The sequence below is a fragment of the Scyliorhinus torazame genome, chromosome 1 (genome assembly GCF_047496885.1).
Source record: "Scyliorhinus torazame isolate Kashiwa2021f chromosome 1, sScyTor2.1, whole genome shotgun sequence".
Lineage (NCBI taxonomy): Eukaryota > Metazoa > Chordata > Chondrichthyes > Carcharhiniformes > Scyliorhinidae > Scyliorhinus > Scyliorhinus torazame.
Genome location: NC_092707.1, coordinates 238,753,474 through 238,778,831, shown reverse-complemented (window position 1 = coordinate 238,778,831; position 25,358 = coordinate 238,753,474). Strand labels below are relative to the sequence as shown.

General features: G+C 46.7%; 1 protein-coding gene across 4 annotated transcripts in view; it reads left to right on the top strand.

The window, feature by feature from the left end:
- agpat4 (1-acylglycerol-3-phosphate O-acyltransferase 4 (lysophosphatidic acid acyltransferase, delta)) overlaps positions 1-25,358 on the top strand; it is a 313,768-nt gene that overhangs the window by 48,068 nt on the left and 240,342 nt on the right. The window contains exon 1 of one of the 4 annotated variants that reach the window (XM_072503720.1): positions 18,675-19,357. The exons of the other annotated variants lie outside the window; for them this stretch is intronic. The gene's annotated coding sequence lies outside the window, so the exon portion shown is untranslated. Of the gene's footprint in view, positions 1-18,674; positions 19,358-25,358 lie in introns of those variants that run through there. 4 annotated transcript variants of the gene reach the window in all.

Below are 25,358 nucleotides of genomic sequence, written 5' to 3'. Positions count from 1 at the left end.
TACCTCCTTCTTCAGCAGGTCCACGCACCGTCTCACGACCTCGTCCTGCTCAGGCCCCCATGTCGCCTGCGATTTCTCCGCCGCCATTTTGTTTTCCTCTCCCTCTGACCTTATAGTCGAAGATTCTTCAGGCTGCAGCCGCTGCCGCCGGTTTTTTCTTCCGTCGTTCGGGGGGGACTCCCTTCCCACACACTCCACACCGGGTTACTCGGCCAAAAAAATCCCCGTTGGGGCTCTCAAAAGAGCCCGAAGGTCCGTCGGAGCTGGAGCCGCCGAAACGTGCGGCTAGCTCATCCTCACCGCAACCGGAAGTCATCTTTGTTTTTTATAAGGGACATTTGGTGGCGGCCATGGAATGAGTGATTGCATATTTGGTAGCTCCCGCTCGAGGCGTTATTTTCGGTCCTCTTCCCCTTGTGCTGGGTTTCCAGAACCTCCCAATCTTTCCAAAGTATTTCTTCAGGAAATTAATGCTCTGATTTTGGGGTTTGTGTGGGTGGGGAAATCTCCACAGGTAAAGAAGGTGCTGTTGGAGAGGGACGTGGGTGTGTGGGCTAGCCTTGCCAAATATAATGAATTATTACTGGGTGGGGAATATAGCCATGATTAGGAAGTGGGTGGTGGGTGAGCGGTTGGCATGGGAGCGGATGGGGGACAGCCTCTTGTAAGGGCACAAGCTTAGGGGCATTGTTGATGGCGTTTCTGCCGTTCTAGCTGGCCATGTACTCCACGAGTCTGTGGTCGTGGCAGCCTGAGCGTGTGGAGACAGTGGCGGGAGCACCGGAGGTTGGAGGGTGCCACCGTGTGGGCACCGATCTACGGGAATCATAGATTTGCACCGGGGGGCTTGGAAACGGGGTTTCGAGGGTGGCGGCGGGCAGTGAGCGAGTGGTTTGGGGACCTTTTTGTGGGGGGCAACTGAGTTTGGAAGAATTGGAAGAGGCATATGAGCTGCCCAGTGGGAATGGGTTCCGGTACTTGGGATTATGTGAAGAAGCCGATGCCATCCTTTCCCGATCTGCTGCTTCCGGGGCTACAGGACAAGGTGGTATCGAGCAGGAGTGGGTGAATTATCTGAAATGTACAAGGAGTTAATGGACTGGAAGGGAGCACCGATAGGAGAATTTAAATGGATATGGGAGGAGGAGTTGACTGGGGGGGGGGGGGGGGGGGAAATGGAGGCTGGGATGTGGGAGGAGGCTTTGAGGAGGGTGAACACATCTTCCTCGTGTGCTAGGCTTAGCCTCACTCAATTCAAGTTAGTGCATAGGGCACAAATGATGATGGCCAGGGTGAGCAGGTTCTTTTGAAGGGGTGAGGAAAGGTGTGGATGGTGCGAGGGGAGGCCTGCGAACCATATTCACATGTTTTGGGCATGTCCGAAGCTGAAGGGGCTCTGGCAGGGGTTCGTGTATGTTATGTCTAAGGTGCTGAAGGTGAAAGTGGCCCCGAGTCTAGGAGTGGTGATATTCAGAGTGTCGGAAGACCCCAGGAGTCCAAGGGGTGAGAGAGGCCGAAGTCTTGGCCTTTGCCTTCCTGGTAGCCCGGAGACGTATTTTGTTGGAGTGGAGGAACTGGGGCCGTCGAAGCCAGGGGTGTGGGTCAGTGACCTGGCGTAGTTACTTAGGCTGGAACAAAATTAAGTTTGCCTTGAGAGGATCAGTGGATGGGTTTGCCCGGAGGTGGAAGCCGTTTATCAACTTCTTCAAGGACAGTTAAGATGTCAGTGAAGGTGGGGGGGCGGGGGGTGAATAAAGTGGTTAAAATGGGGGAGACAGGATGGATGGCAGAGAGGGTGGGGCGGTTGGGTGTTATTTGTTATGAGGTTTCACATTTGTTGTTCTTCTGGTTTTGGTTGTGTTTAATGTTTATACAAAATGCATTAATAAGAATATTTTTTAAAAAAAACTTTAGATGTTGTAAAACAAAGATTTTGTATACAATTTATGAAAGAAAATGGAAGTTGAATAAATATGGGGCGGGATTCTCCGTCCCGCCGCACCCATTTTCTGGTGCAGCACGCCCCCGCTGGCAGCGGGATTCTCCAACCCGGCAGCCGGCCAATGGGGTTTCCCATTGTGGCACCCCCACCCCATCGGGAAATCCGTGGTTGTGAGTGCACTGCCGGCAAAACAGGATCCCGCCGATGGTGATTCCAGCCCATCTTCTTGTGCCATCCAACTTTTCAGTAGCCCAGCACTTGGTACTGCGGAACACAGTCCACTACATCTTTCTCCATACTCCTCCTTGGTGCTCTGAATGGGCTTAATCCTATTTGCTGAAATTGTACATGCTAAACGTGTCAAATTTGAAAGAAAGAAATTGTTTTGATCTTGTATGCACTCCCAGCCAAGTCTTCTGACAAACAACCAATATTGGTGTTGTATAGGTACAAATATCTGCATTGGTACGAAAATTTAAGGTGTAGTTAAAGAACTACAGCTTGTACAATATAAATCTGTTTCACAAATACACCAAAGGGATATGGAGCCAATCTGGGTAATTACAGGCCAGTTAGTTTAAAATCTTTGTTGGGGAATTTTTGATTTTAAAGATGAAGCTACTAAAGATCTAGATGAAGAGGAATGAATTAGAAGTGGCAAATGTGGATTTCAGAAAGCTGCAAAGAAATATTGATAACATGGTGAAATTAGAGATGCAGTTCATGTCAAGCAGCTACTATAAATTTTGCATTCATCTAGTATAGTTCATGGCCAACGTCTCAAAGCACTTCAGCCAGTGAGGTACCTTTTTAAGTGTAGGCACTGTTGTAATGTCCAAAACATACAACCAATTTATGCAAAGGAAAATCCCACAAATAGCAATGAGGTTATCTGGGCTGGATATACCGCCCCACCGCGCTACTTTTCTGCCTCGACCCGCCAGCGGATTCTCCGTACCTCCGGCCAGTCAATGGAGTTTCCCATTGTGGGACAGCGCCACGCCGTCGGGAATACCTTGGGCGCCGGCCAAACGAAGAATCCCACCAGCGGAGAATCCCTCCCTCTGACTTTCATAATGGTGATGTTGAGGTATAAAGGTTGGCCAGGAACCCTTGAACTTTCTGATTGACCTTTGAAACGGTGATAGTGCCATGGGATCTTCTATGATTACCCGACAGTGCAGACAGAGCCTTGTTCAATGTTTCACCTGACAAGACAGCACCTCCAAATAAGAGAAGGGACTGAGGGTGTTGTACCTTAATGCGCGCAATATATAGAACAAGGTAAATGAGCTTGTTGTGCATCTTAAAATTGGCCGGTACGATGTTGTGGGCATCACAGAGACGTGGCTGCAAAGGGATCAGGGCTGGGATCTAAATATCCAAGGATATGTGTCCTATCAAAAGGACAGACCGATGGATAGAGGGGCAGGATTGCTTTGTTAGTAAGGAATTAAATAAAATCAATAGCAAGCAGCGATTCTAGGATCAGAAGGCGTAGAATGTGTGTGGGTAGAGTTGAGGAATCGCAAAGGAAAAAAGACCCTGATGGGAGTTATGTACAAGCCCATTCGCAGTAGTCAGGATGTGGGGCAGAAAATAAATCAGGAGAGAGGAGGTATGTAAAAAAGGCAATATCACAATCAGCAGGGGTACTTAAATATGCAGGTGGATTGGCAAAATCAGGTTGGTAGTGGATCCCAAGAAAAGGAATTTGTGGAGTGTCTAATAGATGGTGTATTAGGGCAGTTTGTGTCAGAGCCGACTAGGGAACAGGCAATTCTGGATTTGGTGATGTGTAATGAGGCAGACCTGATTAGGGAACTTAAGGTTAAGGAACCCTTAAGAGGCAGTGACCACAATATGATAGAATTTACCCTGCAGTTTGAGAGGGAGAAGCTGGAATCAGATGCGTAACAATATTACAATTGAATAAAGGTAACTATAAAGACATGAGGGAGGAGCTGGCCAGAGTTGATTGGAAAAGAAGCCTAGCAGGGACGACAGGAATCAGCAATGACAGGAGTTTTTGGGGGTTATTCGGGAGGCACAACAGAAATTCATCCCAAGGAGGAGGAAACATGCTAAGGGGAGGACGGGGTATTCATGGCTGATGAGGGAAATCAAGGAGAGCATAAAAGCAATAGAAAAAGCATACAGGTGGCGAGGATTAGTGGGAAGCCAGAGGATTGGGAAGCCTTTAAAAGCGAGCAGAGGACAACCAAAACAGCAATAAGGGGGGGGTGGGGAGAAGATGGAAATATGAGTGTAAGCTAGCTAGTAATATAAAATAAGATAGCAAAAGTTTTTTCTACAATATATATATTGAGGGCAGTACGGTAGCACAGTCATTAGCACAATGTCTTCAGAGCGCCAGGGTCCCAGGTTCGATTCCTGGCTTGGGTCACTGTCTGTGCGGAGTCTCGTTCTCCCCGTGTCTGCGTGGGTTTCCTCCGGGTGCTCTGGTTTCCTCTCACAGTCCAAAGATGTGCAGGGGTAGATGGATTGGCTATGCTAAATTGCCCTTAGTGTTCAAAAAAGATAAGGTAGGATTACGGGGATAGGGTGGAAGTGTGGGGATAGGGTGGAGGTGTGGGCATGGGTAGGGTGCTCTTTCCAAGGGCCGGTGCAGACTTGATGGGCCGAATGGCCTCCTTCTGCACTGTAAATTCTGTGATTCTGTGATATAAAAGTTAAGAGAGGCAAGAATAGACATTGGATCACTGGAAAATGAGCCTGGAGAAGTAGTAATAGGAAACCGAGAAATGGCAGAGGAACTGAATAGTTACTTTGCATCAATCTTCATGGTGGAAGACACCAGTGGCATACGAGAACTTCAGGAGAATCAGGGGCCAGAGGTGAGCGTAGTGGCCATCACTAAGGAGAAGGTTCTGGAGAAACTTTAAAAATCTGAAGGTTGATAAATCACCTGGACCAGATGGACTACATCCCATGGATCTATAGAAGATAGCTGAGGAGATTGTGGAGGCATTAGTGGTGATCTTTCAGGAATCAATGGAGGCATGGAGGGTCCCAGAGGACTGGAAAATGGCTAATGTAACGCCCCTGTTAAAGAAGGGTGGGAGGCAGAAGACAGGAAATTATAGGTCGGTTAGCCTGACTTCAGTCATTGGTAACGGAGTCCATTATTAAAGATGAGATTGCGGAATACTTGGAAGTGCATGGTAAAATAGGACTTGAGTCATCATGGCTTCGTCGAGGGCAGTAGAACAGCATACTGGCATGAATAAAGGATTGGCTGACTGGCAGATGGCAGAGAGTGGAGATAAAGGGGTCTTTTTCAGAATGGCAGCTGGTGACTAGTGGTGTGACTCGGGAACACAACTTTTTACAATATACATTAACAGGGTGGGATTCTCCCCTAACTGGCGTGGCGGGCCGTACCGGCGCCAAGGATTGGCGTGAACCACTCTGGCGTCGGGCCACCCGGAAGGTGCGGAATCTCCCGCACCTTCAGGGCCTAGGCAGGCACCGGCGGGTTTGGCGCCGTGCCAACCGGCGCCGAAGGGCCTCCGCCAGCTGGCGCGAGATGGCGCATGTGCGGGAGTGCCAGCGTGTACTGGCGTCATCCCAGCGCATGCGCAGGGGGGTTCTCCGTGCCGGCCATGGCAGATCGTTACAGCGGCTGGCGCGGAGGGAAAAAGTGCCCCCACGGCACAGGCCAGCCCGCGGATTGGTGACCCCCCCCGGGGCCAGATTCCCCCCGTGCCGCCCCCCCCTCCCGAGGACTCCACAGGCCACCCACAGAACCAGATCCCGCCGGTATGGACCTGGTTTGATTTACGCCGGCTGAAAACGGGCGGCCACCTGGCCCACCGCGGAGCTGAGAATCGCCGGGGGGGCCACTGCCAACTGCCCTTGACCAGCACGACGCGATTCCCTCCCCGCCGAAAAAACCGGCTACGGAGAATCCGGCAGCCCGGCGTCGGGGCGGCGGGGTGCGATTTACGCTGCCCACGCACCCCCCCCACCCGGCGATTCTCCGGCCTGGAGGGGGGGTCGGAGAATCCTGCCCACTATCTGGAAGAAGGAACTGAGGGCACTGTTGCTAAGTTTGCAGATGATACAGAGATACGTAGAGGTACAGGTAGTATTGAGGAAGCAGGGAGGCTGCTGAAGCACTTGGACAAGCTAGAAGATGGGCAAAGAAGTGGCAGATTATCATAGAATTTACAGTGCAGAAGGAGGCCATTCGGCCCATCGAGTCTGCACCGGCTCTTGGAAAGAGCACCCTACCCAAGGTCAACACCTCCACCCTATCCCCATAACCCTGTAACCCCACCCAACACTAAGGGCAATTTTGGACACTAAGGGCAATTTATCACGGCCAATCTACCTAACCTGCACATCTTTGGACTGTGGGAGGAAACCGGAGCACCCGGAGGAAACCCACGCATACACGGGGAGAACGTGCAGACTCCGCACAGACAGCGACCCAAGCCGGAATCGAACCTAGGACCCTGGAGCAGATGGAATACAATGTGGAAAAGTGTGAGGTTATGCACTTTGGTAGGAAGAATGGAGGCATAGGCTATTTTCTAAATGAAAAAAGGTTCAGGAAATCAGAAGCAGAAAGGGACTTAGGAGTCCAGTTCAAGATTCTCTTAAGGTTAATGTGCAGTTTCAGTCGGCAGTTAGGAAGGCAATTGCAATGTTAGTATTCATGTCGAGGAGGGCTGGAACACGAGCAGTGATGTAATTCTGAGGCTGCATAAGGCTCCGGTCAGACCCCATTTGAAGAATTGTGAGCAGTTTTGGGCCCAGTATCTAAGGAAGGATGTGCTGGCCTTGGAAAGTGTCCAGAGGAGGCTCACAAGAATGATCCCTAAATGAAGAGCTCGTCATATGAGGAGCAGTTGAGGACTTGGGTCTGTACTTGTTGGAGATTAGAAGGATGAGAGGTGGATCTTATTGAAACTTACAGGATACTGAGAGGCGTAGATAGAGTGGACGTGGAGAGGATGTTTCCATGGGTAGGAGAGACTAGAGCCTGAGGGCACAGCCTCCAACTGAAGGGACGATTCTTTAAAACAAAGATGAGGAGGAATTTCTTCAGCCAGAGGGTGGTGAATCTGGAACTCTTTGCCGCAGAAGGCTGTGGAGGCCAAATCACGGAGTGCCTTTTAAGACCGAGATCGATAGGTTCTTGATTAATAAGGGGATCAGGGGTTATGGGGAGAAGGCAGGAGAATGGGGATGAGAAACATGTCAGCCATGATTGAATAGTGGAGCGGACTCTATGGGCAGAATGGCCTAATTCTGCTCCTATTATTATGTCTTATGGTCTTGTGCAACATTCTCTCAGTACTGTACGAGAATATCAGATTTGTGCACTGAGTTTTAAACGGAGAAGTGAGAGGTTGGTTTGGGTATGCTAGGATAGAAGAGGAGTGGGATTTGTAGATTCCTGTTCCCAAACTATTAAAAGAAGCAACTGAAATGATTCTGGCCATAAAAAAGCTATGGAATATTGGGTTTTATGGCAAGAGATGTAGGGCGCGATTCTCCCAAAAGGGAACAAAGTCCCCTCGCGAGCATGTTTTGCTGCCTGTTTCCTGGCACTCGCAGTTCTGAGAAACACATGGCTATTCAAAGCGACTCTTGTATAAGGGGCCTGAATGGTGAATGCGTGGCCGAGGCCGCACATAGCTCCGTTTTGTACAGTGGGGAGTTCTGACATCCCGATCACCTGGAAGTCCCCCGCTACACCTGTTCCGTCTGGTCCCAGTTTGTGGGGACCAGTGCTGAAAGGCGCTTGTCCCAGGTCTCTGAGACGAAGGGGATGAATCCCCAAAATTTGGGAATCTGCACACTAGAGTGAGGCTAGCTGCCTCGCTCTAATATGCAGATTTGCCAAAAAGTGATCCTGCCCACAATGGGTGGGATTTACATCGGAACGTCCGAGGCGTGGCGAGCCGGGTAGATCCCGGGAACGGGGTCTCCCGGCTTTCGTCGGCCACACTGCGCTGTGACGAGCTGCTTTTCCGGTATAGCGTGACCGTTGGATCGCGCCCGTAGAATAGAAAAGTAATAGTGAATTTGTTTAATTTCACTAACAACATAGTTAAGTGTATTGTATGTAATGTTTCCGAAAGGATGTTGAGACAATAGGAAGGATACAGTGCAAATTTGCAGAAAACATACAAATGTGAAGGAGGACTTGAAAAATTGTGGCTGCTGTCATACGGAGGTGACAGGAGAGGGGCTGCTGTCGAACAAAGGGTAAGGAAAGGGGAATGTGCAGCAAGACCTGGGCGTCCTCATACACCAGTCACTGAAGGTAAGGCTGCAGGTACAGCAGGTGGCATTTCTAACAGAACGAGACAGGGTAGGTGCAGGAAGGATGTTCCCGATGGTGGGCAGTCTAGAACCAGGACAATCTGAGGATACGAGGTAGACCATTTAGGACAGAGATGAGGAGAAATTTCTTCACCCAGAAGTGGTGAGCCTATGGAATTTGATATCACAGGACGTAGTTGAGGTCAAAACATTAATGTTTTCAAGAAGCAGTTAGATACAGTACTTAGGGCAAAGGGGATCAAAGGATATTGGGGGGGGGGGGGGGGGGGTTGGAAGTGGAATTAGGCTATTGAGTTGGATGATCAGCCATGATCATAATGAATGGTGGAGCAGCCTCGAAGGGCTGAATGGCCTCCTGTTGCTCCTATTTTCTATGTTTCTATGATTATGGGGTAATTTTGATTGATATATTTACAGTTATGACACCAAAGTGATGAGGAACATTAAAATAAAAGCAAATACTGCGGATGTTGGAGATCTGAAATAAAACGAAAACTCAGCAGGTTTGACAGCATCTATGGAGCGAGAAACAGTTAACGTTCCGAGTCTAATATGACTTTTCTTCGGAACTCTGATAGGAACAGACTGGGTGGATTTTCCGTGCCCGCTGTCCCTGATGGTGAAACCAGATGTGTATGCCACTTCTGCTCTTGTTGCCTTTCCCTGTTTCCCACATGATTACAATTAGAGTGTAAAGTGCTGGTGGTGTGCACCGGAGTCACATGAAAGTGGGGAAGTATTTCAGTAGTGAAACCCACTGTCAGCTGGCAATGCAGCAGGTAGGGCCTGGCTATAAAAGAGCCTTCTGGTCAAATGGCGGTTCTACATCACAGCCAAAACTTCCCTGCCCACCTCGTGTCATTATTGGAGACTTTGAGAATATAAAGGTGGAATGAGCGTTTTTTCAAATTTAAGTTTTACTTGTAAATATTTATTTATTTTTTAAATGTGTTTTATTACAAACTTGTATCAAAACAGGTTGCAACACATAAACACCCCAGGAAACATACTTCCCAGCAATCAACTATTAAGTCTGTACAAGTGTTTCCCCCCCCCCCCCCCAACTCCCGCGATGAACAGCTCCTCAAACACGGTCACAAACATACCCCACCTTTTCTCAAACCCCTTAGCAGAGCCCGTTAACTCATATTTTATCTTCTCCAGCCGCAGGAAGTCGTACCGGTCACCCAACTATGCTGCTACCCCCGGTGGCGATGCTGACCGCCACTCCAGTAAAATCTGCCACCATGCAATCAGAGAGGCGAAGGTCACGACATCTGCCTTCCTCTTCTCCATGAGCTCCGACTTCTTAGAGACTCCAAATATCGCCACCAAAAGGTTTGGGTCTACCTCCTCCACTATCCTGGCTAAGACACCGAACACTCCCGCCCAGAGTCTTCACAATTTTTCGCAACCCCAAAACATGTACGCTTGATTCAATGGCCCCACCCACACTCATCTGCTACCCCTGAAAGAACGCACTCATTCTCGCCAAAGTCATATGCACCCTGTGCACTACCGTAAAACTGTATCAGGCTCATCCTTGCACTAGGAGGAGGTCCCGTTTACTCTACGCAGTGCCTCACTCCATATTCCCCAATTGATTTTCCTTCCCAAATCCCCTTCCCATTTCTCCTTGATCTTCACCACCCGCTCGCCTGCCTGCCCCCCCTAACGACTTTTATATATTCCCAATTCTTCCCTCCCCTTCCACATCCGGAAGCAGCAGTCACTCCAGCAGGGTGTATCCTGGCAATCTAGGGAACTCCTCCAGCCATTTCGGGCAAAGTACCTAACCTGCAGATACCTGAACTCACTCCCCCTCGGCAGCTCTGCCCTTTCCCTTAGTTCCTTCAGACTGGTGCACCCTTCCTCCAAATACGGATCCCTCACTTTGACCAGCCCCACTTCCCTCCACCCTCTGTATAAGCTATCCATCCCCCATGGCTCAAACCCATGATTCTCGCACAGCGGCGTCAACACCGACATCCTTTCCACCTTGATTCCATATCTTCACCGTGGACTGCATCACTGGGCTCCCTGAATACCTACTCTGAGCCATTGGCAACACTGATGTCACCATAGCCCCCCAAACTAGACCCCTTACAAGATTCCTCCTCCATCCTAACCCAATCGACCGCTTCCCCTTCCCAACATCGCCGCACCTTATCCACATACGCCGCCCAATAATAATGAAGCAGGTTTGACCACGGCAACCCCCCCTGCTGCCTCTGCCTGGGTAGCAGGGTCCTTCCAACCCTCGGCACCTTCACCGCCATACAAAGTCCGAAATGATCGTGTCCAATTTCCGAGAAAAGGCCTTTGGTATAAAGATCGGGAGAGCCTGAAAAATAAACAAGAACCTCGGCAGAATATTGGCAGAGTCTGGGGCTGGTTCAGCACACTGGACTAAATAGCTGGCTTGTAATGCAGAACAAGGCAGCAGCGCGGGTTCAATTCCCATACCAGCCTCCCCGAACAGGCGCCGTAATGTGGCGACTAGGGGCTTTTCTCAGTAACTTCATTGAAGCCTACTTGTGACAATAAGCTATTATTATTATTATTATTATTATTCATTTTCACCACCTGGACCCTCCCCACCAACGTAAAGTGCAGTGTATCCCACCTCTTAAGATCCTCCCTGGCTTCATCCACCAGCTTTGTTAAGTTCCACTTGGATTGGATTGGATTGAACTTGTTTATTGTCACGTGTACCGAGGTACGGTGAAAAGTACTTTCTGCGAGCAGCTCAAACAGATCATTTAGTACATGAAAATAAAAGAAAAAGAAAATGCATAATAGGGCAACACCAGGTACACAATGTAACTACATAAACACCGGCATCAGGTGAAGCATACAGGAATGTAGTATTAATCAGTCCATAAGAAGGTCGTTTAGGAGTCTGGTAACAACGGGGAAGAAACTGTTTTTAAATCTGTTTGTGCGTGTTCTCAGACTTTTGTATCTCCTGCCCGATGGAAGAAATTCGAAGAGTGAGTAAGCCGGGTGGGAGGGGTCTTTGATTAGGCTGCCCGCTTTCCCAAGGCAGCGAGAGGTGTAGATAGAGTCAATGGATGGGAGGCAGGTTTGTGTGATGGATTGGGCTGTGTTCACGACTCTCTGAAGTTTCTTGCTGTCTTGGGCCGAGCAGTTGCCATACCAGGCTGTGATGCAGCCAGATGGGATGCTTTCTATGGTGCATCTGTAAAAGTTGCTTGGGACTTGGGTGTCCTTGTTCACGATTCTCTTAAGGTTAATGTGCAGGTTCAGTCGGCAGTTAAGAAGGCAAATGCAATGTTAACATTCATGTTAAGAGGGCTAGAATACAAGACCAAGGATGTACTTCTGAGGCTGTATAAGGCTCTAGTCAGACCTCATTTGGAGTGTTGTGATGGGGGTCCAGAAGAATGATCCCTGGAATGAAGAGCTTGTCGTATGAGGAACGGTTGAGGACTCTGGGTCTGTACTCATTGGAGTTTAGAAGGATGAGGGGGGATCTTATTGAAACTTGCAAGATACCGCGAGGCGTGGATCAAGTGGACGTGGAGAGGATATTTCCACTTGGAGGAAAAACTAGAACCAGTGGACACCATCTCACGACTAAAGGGGGGGTCCTTTAAAACAGAGATGAGGAGGAATTTCTTCAGCCAGAGGGTGGAACTGTGGAATCTGTGGAACTCTTTGCTGCAGAAGGTTGTGGAGGCCAAATCACTGGGTGTCTTTAAGACAGAGATAGATAGGTTCTTGATTAATAAGGGGATCAGGGATTATGGGAGAAGGCAGGAGAATGGGGATGAGAAAATATCAGCCGTGATTTGAATGGCGGAGCAGACTCGATGGGCCGAGTGGCCTAATTCTGCTCCTATATCTTATGATCATATGCTAATAGTCAGTGTGGACATGCCGAATTTCCTGAGGAAGGATAGGCGCGGTTGTGCTTTTTTGGTGGTAGCTTCGACGCGGGTGGACCAGGACAGAATTTTGGTGATGTGCACACCTAGGAATTTGAAGCTGTCAACCATCTCCACCCCGGCCTCGTTGATGCTGACAGGGGTGTATACAGTACTTTGCTTCCTGAAGTCAATGATCAGCTCTTTAGTGTTGCTGGCATTAAGGGATAGATTGTTGTCATTGCACCACTCCACTGGGTTCTCTATGGAGGACATGGCTCACTAATGGAGCCTCGTCCATTCCCTCACTACTTGAATCCCCAAATACCTAAACTTATCCCTCGCTGCCCTAAATGGCATCCCCCCCAAAAATTTGCCCGCCGTCTCAGCTCATTCATCGGGAACGTGTAAATATTTCACATTACATTAGTTTCACTTTATTCATAGTGCATCATCATTATTTGTTGAGTCTAGCTTAGAAACCTGAATGTACTGCTTCATCATTAGCATGCACTGATGATTACAGGGGAGTTGGGGACATTTTTTCTTTCATTGTGTAAGCAACAATGTTTTACTCTTTCTTTACGCTTTTATTGTTTTGATCAGTGTCCTATGTTGCCCACTCACCACACTGGACATGGCAGATTTTGCAGACTCAGCTGGCCCTCTCTTCTATATATTGTAAAGGAGATTGCCCAAGGTCACTCTTGACGTGGATAATATAAATGTTATGGGCAAACCCAAAGCTCTGTAAGGGCTCTGCCAGCCAATGGCCAGAGATGGATTCACATTTGATAGTACTGACGCTACCCTTGGGCTCTTTTATCTTCTTACCTTGATTGACTGACTGTTCCCAGCATGCCTGGATTTTCCAACATCAGTCCTCCATGTCCCATCCTCTGTCCTTCCTTGGATACCACTTCTCCTCCCACCCACTTCTCTTGCCAGTCCTGAGTCTCCTTTAGAAGCTATGTTTCTCCTGCTCTCCCCCCCCACCCCCCACCCCACCCCCCCACCCCCCCACCCCCCCCCCCCCACCCCACTTTGTGCCACAGAGTTCAAGGAAACCTCCTGACCTCAGACACAACTGCACAAAGCCAACTGGCAGACCAACATGTGGCATCTTATTCACACCTTTTAAACGGGTGTGAACCAGGTGCCACATGATTCTTGTGCGCTGCTGATTTTTTATCATGGAGGGATGGTAACCTATGCAAGGAGTCAGAGGAGGAGGAAACAAGGACAAAAGCAAAGACAGAAAGGGAATAACAAAAGTAAAGGGCAGAGAAACCCAAGGGCCAGATTCAAACAGGACCACAAAAGTATTAGGAGCAGGACAAGTAACCAAGGGCCAGATTCAAACAGGGCTGTCATAATATACACACAGGTATATGATGGTGCACAGCCAGGCAGTGATTGACACACAGGAAACCAGTGAACACACAGAACACAACAGCCAATCACCAGACAAGACACAACCACTATAAAGCCAGAGGGCACTAGTTTTCCCGCTCTCTTGGGATCCAGCCTCTGAGATGGAGCCCGTGAGCAGCAACTAGAACATACACCATGTGGTAGTAAGATAGTCTGGTCAGGTTAGCCTCAGGCCTCCAGTCAAGTCCGCATAGTGTCAACCCACAGTTAAAGTATGTATGATAGTTAAGAGTTCAATAAAATCGAGTTGCATTTCTTCAAGTGTTGGAAGCCAGTCTCTCTCACTGCTGCAGTAAACGCAGTCCTCGCAGACCCAGCATACCCAACACATCAAGGGCCACAGTGAAAAAATATTGGAAGTGGGACAAGTAATGTTAAAAAGACAAGCTTAAAGGCATTGTGCCTTTATGCACGGAGCATGCGCAATAAAGTGGGTGAACTAATTGTGCAAATAGATGTAAACAGGTATGATATAAACGGGATTATGGAGACTTGGTTGCAGGGTGACCAGCAATCGGTACAACACCCAGGGGTATTCCGTATTTAGGAAGGACAGACAAAAAGGAAAAGAGCGGTGGAGTTGCAGTGTTGGTTAAAGATGAAATTAACACAATAGTGAGGAAGGATATTAGCTTTGACAATGTGGAATCTATATGGGTCGAGCTGAGAAACACCAAGGGGCAAAAAACTTTAGTGGGCATTGCATAGACCCCCAAACTATTGTGGTGATGTTGGGGATGGTATTAAACAGGAAATTAGAGATGAATGTGATAAAGGAACATCTGTAATTATGGGTGATTTTAATCTGCATATAGATTGGGCAAATAAAAGTAGACACAATACCGTAGAGGAGGAATTCCTGTACTGTATACGGGATGGTTTTCTGGACAATATGTTGAGGAACCAATTTGAGAACAGGTCATCCTAGACTGGGTACTGTGTAATGAGAATGGAATCATTGGTAATCTAGTTGTGCAAGAGGAATTCCTGGAGTGTATTCGGGGTTGAACCAATTAGAGAACAGATCATCCTGGACTGGGTACTGTGTAATGAGAATGGAATCATTGGTAATCTAGTTGTACAAGAGGAATTCCTGGAGTGTCTCTGGGATGGTTTTCTGGACCAATATGTTGAAGAACCAATTAGAGAACAGGTCATCCTTAACTGGGTACTGTGTAATGAGAATGGAATTATTGGTAATCTAGTTATGCGAGACTTCTTGGGGATGAACGACCACAAAATAATAATTTTTCATCAAGTTAGAGAGGTAAAGTAATTGATTTTGAGACTGGGGGCCTGAATCTTAAGGAAACTATGTTGATAGAGACATGAGTTGGTTGATCGACTGGGAAACATTATTTAAAGGATAACTGTGGATAGGTAATGGCAAACATTCAAGGAGCGCATGGGGGAACTATAACAATTGTTTATTTCCATCTGCCACAAAATTAAAATGGGAAAAATAGCCAATCTATGACTTCCAAGGGAAATTGAGATAGCATTCCATCCAAGGAAGAAGCATACAAATTAGACAAGAAAAACAACAGGTCTGAGGATTGGGAGTAGTTGAGAATGAAGTAAAGAACAAGGGGATTGATCAAGAAGGGGAAAATTAAGAGTGCGATAGTAAGCTTGCAGGGAATATAGAAACCTTTTACAGTCCGTTTTTATAGGTACCTAAAGAGAAAAAGGTTGGTGAGGAATACAGTAAGCCCCTTACAGTCAGAGACAGGGAAATTTAGAATGGGGACAAAGAAATGGCTGAGCAACTAAATACATACTTCGATTCTGTCTTCACAAATAAGATACCAGAAATGTTGGGGGATGCAGGGTTTAACGAGAGGGATAAACTGAAGGAGATCAATATTAGTAGAGAAATTATGTTGGGGAAATTGATTGGGATTGAAGGCTAATAAATCCCCTGGGCCTGATAATTTACAGCCAAGAGTACAGCTCTTTTGTCCATCTTTGAACCAAGGCTGTAATGAGGTCAGGAGCTGAGTGGCTCTGGTGGAACCCAAACTGGGCGTCAGTGAGCAGGTTAATGCTAAGTGGGCAGATTATTGTGATGCAAGTTCCACTTGATTGCACTGTTGATCCCCCTTTCCATAACTTTACTGGTGATTGAGAATAGACTGACGGGACCAGTAATTGACCGATATCGGATTAGTCCTGTTTTTTGTGTACATGACATACCTGGGCTGTTTCCACTTTGCCTGGTAGATGCCAGTGTTGTAGGTGTACTGGAACAGCTTGGCTAGGAGCGACAAGTTCTGGAGCATGTTCGTACTATTGCTGGAATATTATCAGGACCCATAGCCTTTAGAGTATCCAATGCCTTCTGCCCTTTCTTGATATCACGCAAAGTGAATCAAATTGTCTGGATTGTGGCATTTGTGATGCTGGAGACCTCCAGATGAGGCCGAGATGGATCATTCACTCAGCACGTATGGCTGAAGATTGTTGCAAGTGCTTCAGCCTTATATTTTGCACTGATGTGCTGGGCTCCTCCATGAGGATGGGGATATTTATTGTCCACCACCATTCACGGTTGATGTGACAGGACTGCTGTGCTGTGAACTGATCAGTTGGTTGTGGGATTATTTAGCTCTGTCACTTGCTACTTATGCAGTTTCGGAAGCATGTGGTCCTGTGTTGTAACTTCATCTGGTTGACACCTCATTACGGGTGGCTCGGTGGTTAAATGATGTGAGGGATCATGCCTCTACCAAAGAGTTTCGGATTCGCACCATCCTCTGGATGAAAACGATTTTCATCAAATTCTCTCTAAACTTCCTGTCCATTGACGTATGTCTATGCCCCTTGACCTCTCTACTAAGGTGAAAGGTTTATCCTATCTACCTTACTTATGTCCTTCATAATTTTGTACATTTCAATCATGTCACCCCCCCCCCCCCCCCCCCCAAGATGAATGACCTCAGCCTAACTGGCCTGAACGCTCCAGCCCAGGCAACCTCCTGGTGAATCTCCTCTGCACCCTTTCTAGTGTAATCACATCCTTGCTATCAAGCCGGTCTTGGTGATGGACATTGAAGTCCTCCACCCAGAGTTCATTCTGCACCTTTACCACCCTCCGTGCTTCCTCTATCAAGAAGAACTGATTTATAGATCAGCTGGCCATGTGGTATGGTAATCAGCAGGAGATTCCCTTGCCCATATTTGCCCTGATGCCATGAGACTACATGGATCTGGAGTTTATGTTGTGGACTCCAAGGGCAACTTTCTGCTGGGTATGTCCTGGTGGTGTCTGGGACATTTGCTGTAAGGTATGATTCCGTAAGTGTGACTGTTGCTTGACTTGTCTGTGAGACTAATTGGTACATGACCCCACATGTTAGTAAGGAGAGCATTGCAGGGCCGTTATCATTTCCAGTGCCTAGGTTTCATTCCTTTTTGTAGAGTGGCTTACTCGGACATTTAGGAGACATGAGTCAATCACATTGTTGTGGTTCTGGAGTTACATGTCGGCCAGATAAGAACAGCAGGTTGCCTTCCCTAAAGGGAAAGGGGTTCAACAACAATCAACTTGGATTTTTTAGTCATCATAGACCTTTAATTGCAGTTTTTAAAAAATATTGAATTCCAATTACACAATGTCACTATGTCACCATCTCCCCTGATATGTTACTTGCTACTCAAGTGCCAAACAACACCAGCTCCAATCTAACAATCTCCACATGACATTCCGTGACGTTGCCATCGCTGAATTCCCCTACTATCATCAACCTGGGAGTTGCCATTGACCAGCATTATCCTGACAGGGGATTGTATCACCAATCCTTCACTTGTCACTGACCGGGAACTGTGTTACCATTCCTTCTCTGCCACTGGGGTCTGTATCACCATTCCTTCACTTGTCACTGACCGGGAACTGTGTTACCATTCCTTCTCTGTCACTGGGGTCTGTATCACCATTCCTTCACTGTCACTGACAGGGGACTGTATCACCATTCCTTCACTGTCACGGACAGGGGACTGTATCACCATTCCTTCACTGACAGGGGATTGTATTACTATTCCTTCACTGTCATGGACAGGGGACTGTATCACCATTCCTTCACTGTCACTGGACTGTATCACCATTCCTTCACTGTCACTGACAGGGGGCTGCATCACCATTCCTTCACTGTCACTGACAGGGGACTGTATCACCATTCCTTCACTGTCACTGACAGGGGGCTGCATCACCATTCCTTCACCGTCCATTGGATCAAATCCTGGAACTCACTTTCCAACAGCACTGTCAGTGTACCTTCACGAAATAGACAACAGTGATTCAAGAAGATGTCTTAACACTACCATCTCCAGGGTAATTGGGGATGGGCAACAAAGCAGCGGTTACAACTCTTGTAAAAAATGGGACCAGTATCCTCCAGTGGAAACTGTGAAGGCCTCCTAATCAGGCAGCAGTGCAGGCCCTAAAAATGCAAGGTGAGGGAATGTCATAACTGGAATGTGTTGACTAGGAGCTTTTCACAGTGACTTCATTGAAGCCTACTTGTGACAATAAGCGATTATTATAATGAGCATCACACCATCTACCCAGATTTAATGAAGAAAGCCATTTTAAGAATCTTAACAAATCACGTTGTAGGGTTTGAGAACACCATATTAGTGCATATTTTGGCACTAAGAATTATCTCCCCATCATACCATATTAAAATACTTTCAAACCTTAGCACAAATAGATGTTTACACAACAGGTTTTACTTTGCACCATCTGGTGTCATTCAGCCCAACAGGATCTCCCATCTAATATTACATGTTTTTTGATGCCAATGCCATCCCGGTTGTTTGTTTTTGTCACTTCAATTTTTTCCCTTGGATAAGTAGGTGAAAGGCTTACTTTCAGCCTGTGAGGTGAACTCTCATTCCATGGCCAAAAGCCATCTGTGTATACCAGCCAGTAGGGTTGTTAGTGGTATAAGGCAAGAGGGTTTTATAATTCGGTGCACCACAGGCCCCTCAGCATCCCTGGTGAGAGAGTGGCGGAGCAATCAACTGAGGCGCCAAGACACCTGATTTCCCGCCAGTGTGGTAGCCAGGATGAAATTGGGATAGTTCTTGCTGACCATCCCAGTGTTCAACGCCCACGGCCAAGGGGGTGAAAATGAAAAACGGTATTCAAACCAGCTGCAAAAAGCAGAATCCCCGCAGTGCTCAGTTGAATCCGCCTTCACCCCACTCTCAGGTTGTCCATTCCCGACCTCGCACATCCCGCAGCTATTGGAAAATCTGAGGTGAACACAGAATGCTCAGCAGGTCTGGCAGCAGCTGCGTGAGCAGAGAGGAAAGTTTATGAGTTAACGTTTCAGTCCACTGGCGTTTCCGCATCTTTGCTGTTTTTAATCGTCAAACACGCTAGTTGCCGCCAGAATCTATCCAAGCCTGGGTGAAAGTTATCCTGCTGAGGTGACTCGAGCCGCCGTTAATTCAAACCGGGCCCATTGTTCCAATCTCGAGCCGGATGGGCGGGGGATGGGCCATCCCCCCCCCCCCCCTGTTGCTCTCAACCCCGAGCCGCCTCACACCAAATGGGCGTATCTTTGAAGGTGACTCTCTCAGTTAGTTTTCAGTAGTGTCTGTGGACAGAAAGGGAGAAGGGCTGTTAAAAGTTTTTAAAAGAAGCCGCCGAAAGTGGGGACAGCAATGAGGGGAGCAACAGAAGGTCTGGTCGGCAGGAAAAGTATTTCAGCTCGCGCCCTTCAGTGGAGAACCAAGAGGTTGACTGCCTGCTGATGGTGTATTGGTAAGCACAGGGTGGAAAAATAAACCCAGTTAGGTTGGTATTTAACCCCTTTTTGTTGCTCTGAGCAGCAGCGTCATGGATTAATCAAAAGCTGTGCATTTTATTGCTCCTGCTCAGGACATCAAAAATATCTCGTTTGCTATAACGCCCTTTCGGACGTGTATTCGCTGTGTAACAGTCAATTTCCATTTAGCGAGCTTCCGCAAACTGTGACAATGACTAGATAATTTTGTGAAGCTGGTCGAGGGATAAATAATGGTAAAGGCACAAGTAATGATGTGGAGATGCTGGCGTTGGACTGGGGTGAGCACAGTAAGAAGTCTTACAACACCAGGTTAATGTCCAACAGGTTTGTTTCGAATCACTAGCTTTCAGAGCGCTGCTCCTTCCTCAGGTGAGCCCACAGGCTCCTTCACCTGAGGAAGGAGCAGCGCTCCGAAAGCTAGTGATTCGAAACAAACCTGTTGGACTTTAACCTGGTGTTGTAAGACTTCAAAGTAATGCCATGGGATATTTTACTTGTACCTGACCTGAGTGAGCAGGTTTAACATTTAACCTTTATCACCTCATCCAAAAGTTGGCACCTCTGTTAGTACAGCACTTTGAGAGTTTAACGTGCTTCTGTGCACAATTTAAACAAACTCCTGCAGCACAGGCATTGCACTGTTGTAGAGATGTCCAACGAGTGCTACATATGCTAAAAACTGTGGAAGCTTACAGCACTTGTAGAGAGAGAAACAGGAGTTAATGTTTCAGGCGTATGACCGTTTCTAACTTCAGTTCTGATTAAATGGAATAGGTTTAAGCAAGTACAGAGATAGCGGGATGAGAGTAAAGTCAAAAGGGAAGGTCTGCATGGGTAAGATATGAGATGGCATTAGGACAAGAAACAAAAAATGGATCTAAAGGAAATGTAAATGGGAAAAACAGAAATATCTCACCAACAGCTGTCATCCAAAAATAGAACAAAACCCCATATTTCTTGCCTCTTCCCATTTCTTTTACATTCTTCTGTGTGAAACCTTTTGTCACATTTATAACTTTATTTTCTCCATTTCATCTCTAACTCTTGCCTTGTTTTTCTCTCTCCTGTCTTTGCTCCCCCTTGTTTCTTGCCTTCTCTCTCTCTCTGTCTCTGCCCAGCTCGTGCTGATGTTTTGCGTTTTTTTTGTTGTTGACTGCCTCTTGCAAACATTCAAGTTATCATTATCTGCCATATCAGTAATTTATAATTTTCTCTGTGACATCGCTGCAGTTACTGTGGTGAGGGAAGGGATCCACTTCACCAGTGAAAGAAGTTTGTATGAGGTTGCTCCAGTAACAAGGAAACAATTGATTTTTTTTTTGGGGGGGTGGGGTTGAATGCAAGTGGATAAATATAACTTTGAAAGAGCTTTCCAATTAGTCTCACTCGCCTGCTCTTTTCCCAAATGCCCTGCAATTCTCCATTGAATCTACTTGCACCACCTTTCAAACACTGCAAAGTGTTTAAAATTAAACAATTATCCTTATTTCCCCTCTGATTCTTGACCAATTCCCTCAAATGTCTCACAAGTTATAGGTACTGAACCTCCATGGAGAGCCTAATATGTGACTGAAAGAATTTTAATCAATAATAGTCATTTGATTGATTTGGTGGTAGAAATTGTTGGTGGAATGCTCAATACATTTAAGCTGTGTGTTTATTGCAACATCTGTAACTAGGACAACAATATCAGTAATTTTTACATTTTCAATGTCATCTGTAACTAGGACAACAATATCAATAATTTGTATATTTTCAATGTCAGAATGATGTGGTTAGCACTGTTGCTTCACAGCGCCAGTGTCCCAGGTTCGATTCCCGGCTTGGGTCACTGTCTGTGCGGAGTCTGCATGTTCCCCCTGTGTTTACATAGAACATACAGTGCAGAAGGAGACCATTCGGCCCATCGAGTCTGCACCGACCCACTTAAGCCTGAGCTCACTTCCACCCTATGCCCGTAACCCAATAACCCCTCCTAACCTTTTTGGTCACTAAGGGCAATTTATCATAGCCAATCCACCTAACCTGCATGTCTTTGGACTGTGGGAGGAAACCGGAGCACCCGGAGGAAACCCACGCAGACACGGGGTTTGTGTGGGTTTCCTCCGGGTGCTCCGGTTTCCTCCCACAAGTACCGAAAGACATGCTGTTAGGTAATTTGGACATTCTGAATTCTCCCTCCGTGTACCCTAACCGGCGCAGGAATGTGGCGACGAGGAGCTTTTCACGGTAACTTCATTGCAATGTTACTGTAAGGCGACTTGTGACAATAAAGATTATTATATTCTCAGAGGTCTTACAGGTCACATAATAATAGCAGGTGTAGAGGGGTTGGCAGAATGTTGAAAAGCTTTTAGTAGGCTTTTGGAAGTGGAGGGTTTTAGGAAGCAGTGCCACAGAATTCTAGTGGGATGAAGGGGAAGGGGAATGAAGAATAGATTGGGAAGATGAGGAGTAGACATGTGTAAAAGATTGTGAACATATATATGGTGTTGTTTAGATATGATGGAAAGCGGCTGTGAAGGCATTCAAAAGTCTTGATCAAATCTTGAAATTGATTCATGCCAGGCACAGAAAGCAAGTGGAGCACAGTGATAATGGGAATACTGGATGTAAAACCATAAGACGTAGGAACAGAAGTAAGCCACTTGGCCTATTGAGTCTGCTGCGCCATTCAATTAGATCATGGCTGATTTGATATAATCCTGGACTTAACTTTCTTGCCCTGTCCCCATAATTCCTGATTCCAAAACTATGCGCTTGCGGCTGCATTCTTTTTATATGTTCATGGCCATTTTGAAGGCCGCTCGCAGCCGGCATAGGTAAATACCAGTTGCTGCTCTCTCTGCCCAGTTCTGTAGTGCTCGGTTCTTCTGAACGAAGCTAAGGCCGAGTTTCCCCCCTGGCGACTAGCACCGTTGGACCCACCCACAGAAATCCAGCGCCATGGCCTCCACCTCGGAACTTGCCTGTATCTACAGCGCGCTCATCCTGCACGACGATGAGGTCACTGTCACCGAAGACAAACTCCATGCCCTGATTAAAACAGCTGGTGTGACCATTGAGCCTTTCTGGCCTAGTCTGTTTGCCAAGGTATTGGCTAATATTGATGTCAATCGTCTGATCTGCAACGTTGGTGCTGGTCATCGTGCCCCAGCTGCTGCAGTAGTTGTTTCCACCACTGCCAATGTTGCTGCTGAAGAGAAAAAGGAAGAATCTGAAGAGTCTGACAGTCTCTTTGATTAAATGTCCCGTGCAACAACATTGTTACAATTTACAAAAAATAAATAAAAATTGAATAGAAAAGCCGGCTGTTGCGGCTGAAGGCCGTGAATTTGCACAATCGGAGACGCAGAAGATTAAAAAAAAAAATTCTATGTAATCTTCCTGCCTGAGGGAGGCAGAAAGCTTTGGGCGCGATTGCGATTCCTCTATTTGTTCAGCAGCAAACAAGGTAAGAGAAAATAGTGGGTCCCAAGGTCGGACGGCGTGGGTCCCGAAGGTTGGCCAATTGGTAAAAATGGGTCACCGGAAAAAAAGTTTGAAAAACACTGGTCTAGATTGACTCCAAGCCCATGAAGTAGCCAATGATGTCATGGACTATCACGTGACTCAAGGAGACCATCCACCAACACAACAATAACAACCCACATATATAATATCCCTCCCTCTTTACGCCTAAGGTCCAAGCAACAAATAACTATCGTATTTTTACATAGCCCTTCATATACATACATATGTGTGTGTGTATATATAGAATGAGAGAGACGGGCAGTCATTCCATTATTACACAGTGGTAATTTAATCAATAGAAAAGACGATCTTGTGGGCATCTATTCCGCACTGGTTGCCTGCACACTTCATAGATTTGATTGTTCTTAACCTTAGATGTATTCTTAGGTTGTCTGTGGTTGTCTCTACCCTCAAAGGCATTACAGTCTCTTTTGCAGAAGGAAGGCTAGTTGCAGCATGGGATTCCTCAGTGATCTCTGCTTCAGTGGATTGATCAGAAATCAGTCACATGATCTGTTTGTATGGATGGTGTTTCCACTTGAGGTATATCCATCATACATACTGGCACATCGAGACATGTGGATAACAGCGTGGTGTCTCCACACTAATTTGTCCTCCGTTTGTACGGTATAAGAGATTGGACCAGTTTGAGCCAATACAGTCGCAGGAACCCACTTCTCACTAGTGATATGGCTGCATGGCAACACTCCCTCCTTGTTTAAACAAGCGTCTTCTTGAATTACCTTCTCTTCTCATGATCTGCGACTGCTGATTGCGTTCTACTATCTCGGATGTCTCCTGCAATAAGAGTAGATCAAAGGTAGCTCCCAGCTTTATCTTCATTAATAGTAAAGCTGCGAAACTCTGTGTAGTCACGTGTGGTGTTGCGATACATCACCAAGAAACTTTAAGCGGCATTATACTGAACCTTGGTCCTTTGAACTTTCAGTGCATGCTTCAAAAATTGAACACGCCTTTTGATTAAACCGTTTATGGATGGGTGGTATGGTGCTGATTCTATATGTTGAATACCACTCTTGTACCCAATTCTGTTTTTTCCAATTAAGGGACAATTTAGTGTGGCCAATTCACCTACCTTGCACATCTTTTTGTGTTGTGGAGGTGAGACCCAAGCAGATACGGGGAGTATGTACAAACTCTACACGGATAGTGACCTGGGATCGAACCCAGGTCCTCAGTGCCGTGAGGCAGCAGTGCTAATCACTGCGCCACCATGCTGCCCTGAATAACACTCCTCTTTAAGTAGGTTTCAAACTCCTGAGCTGTAAACTGTGGACTGTTGTCGCTGATTATTTGTTCCGGTTTCCCAAATCTGGCGAAAATTTCATAATTTGTTCTGCAGTTGATTTAATCAGGATCACTTCTGGCCATTTGAAGTGTGTGTCTACTATGACCGTGAACATGTGTGCCTCTTGTATGAATCTATGGACCAGCAAAGTCGATGTGTAGACGTTGCCAAAACATTTTGGCCACTCCCATGGATGCAATGGGGACAGTGGTGGTGTGTTCCGCATTCGCACACATGATTGGCACGGTCCTGCTTTTTCCTCTATTAGGGCATTGATTCCTCGCCACCAAAAGTAGCTCCCTGCAAGTTCCTTCATTTGAATTTATAGTTGGCTGTCCTTCACGTAATTAATCCAATACTCGTTGTTGCAAAGGAATTATTATTATTGCTCTCATCCCCTGTGATCTGTCAACAGCGTGACCATAAAGGTATTGGTGAAATGTTCTCACACCAACAATAATGCTTGGTGCATCCTTCTCCAACTGAACATAGTTTGATTGGTGTGCAAAAAGTCATTGTCTCTCTTACCCTGAAGGCAGTATGTGTCACACCAACACTCCAACTCTATACAGCAAAGCACCACAGGCAAGTTGTACTTGTAACTTTGGACTGAAATATACCAAAACTTTTGACTTCTGTTAGCTGACGAGTATGCTTTTTTGCATTCTGGTGTCAATTGCCAAGTTTGTGTAACGGTTTGAGTAGGGTTGCTAGGTTTGGGATGGTTGAATAGGGTTGCTGGATTCGGGATGAATTTCCCACAGTTAATTAATCATAACTGTGTTACAGTTATTGTTCGTGGAGCCTCCATCATAGCCTCCATCTTTTTAAGTGCTAAATGTAAACCCTTACCATCGTTTACATGGCCTAAATATTGGACTGATATTTGAAAGAAATCGCACTTACCTTCCTCACACAAAGACCATGCATCTGAAGGCGTTTCAATGTGGCTTCTAAGTTACGTACGTGTTCTTGTTCATTCGTACCAGAAATGAGTATATCATCAAGGTACCTCCTGTAAACTGCATTCCAATTTAATTTGATAATTTCCAGTCGAGAGCGGCCAACGAGAGCTGTAAACACTCCTCTGACCACAGAAGAGAAGCGACTCCGCAGTTTGCCCACTTAACTCTACTTTGATTGTGATGCATCCT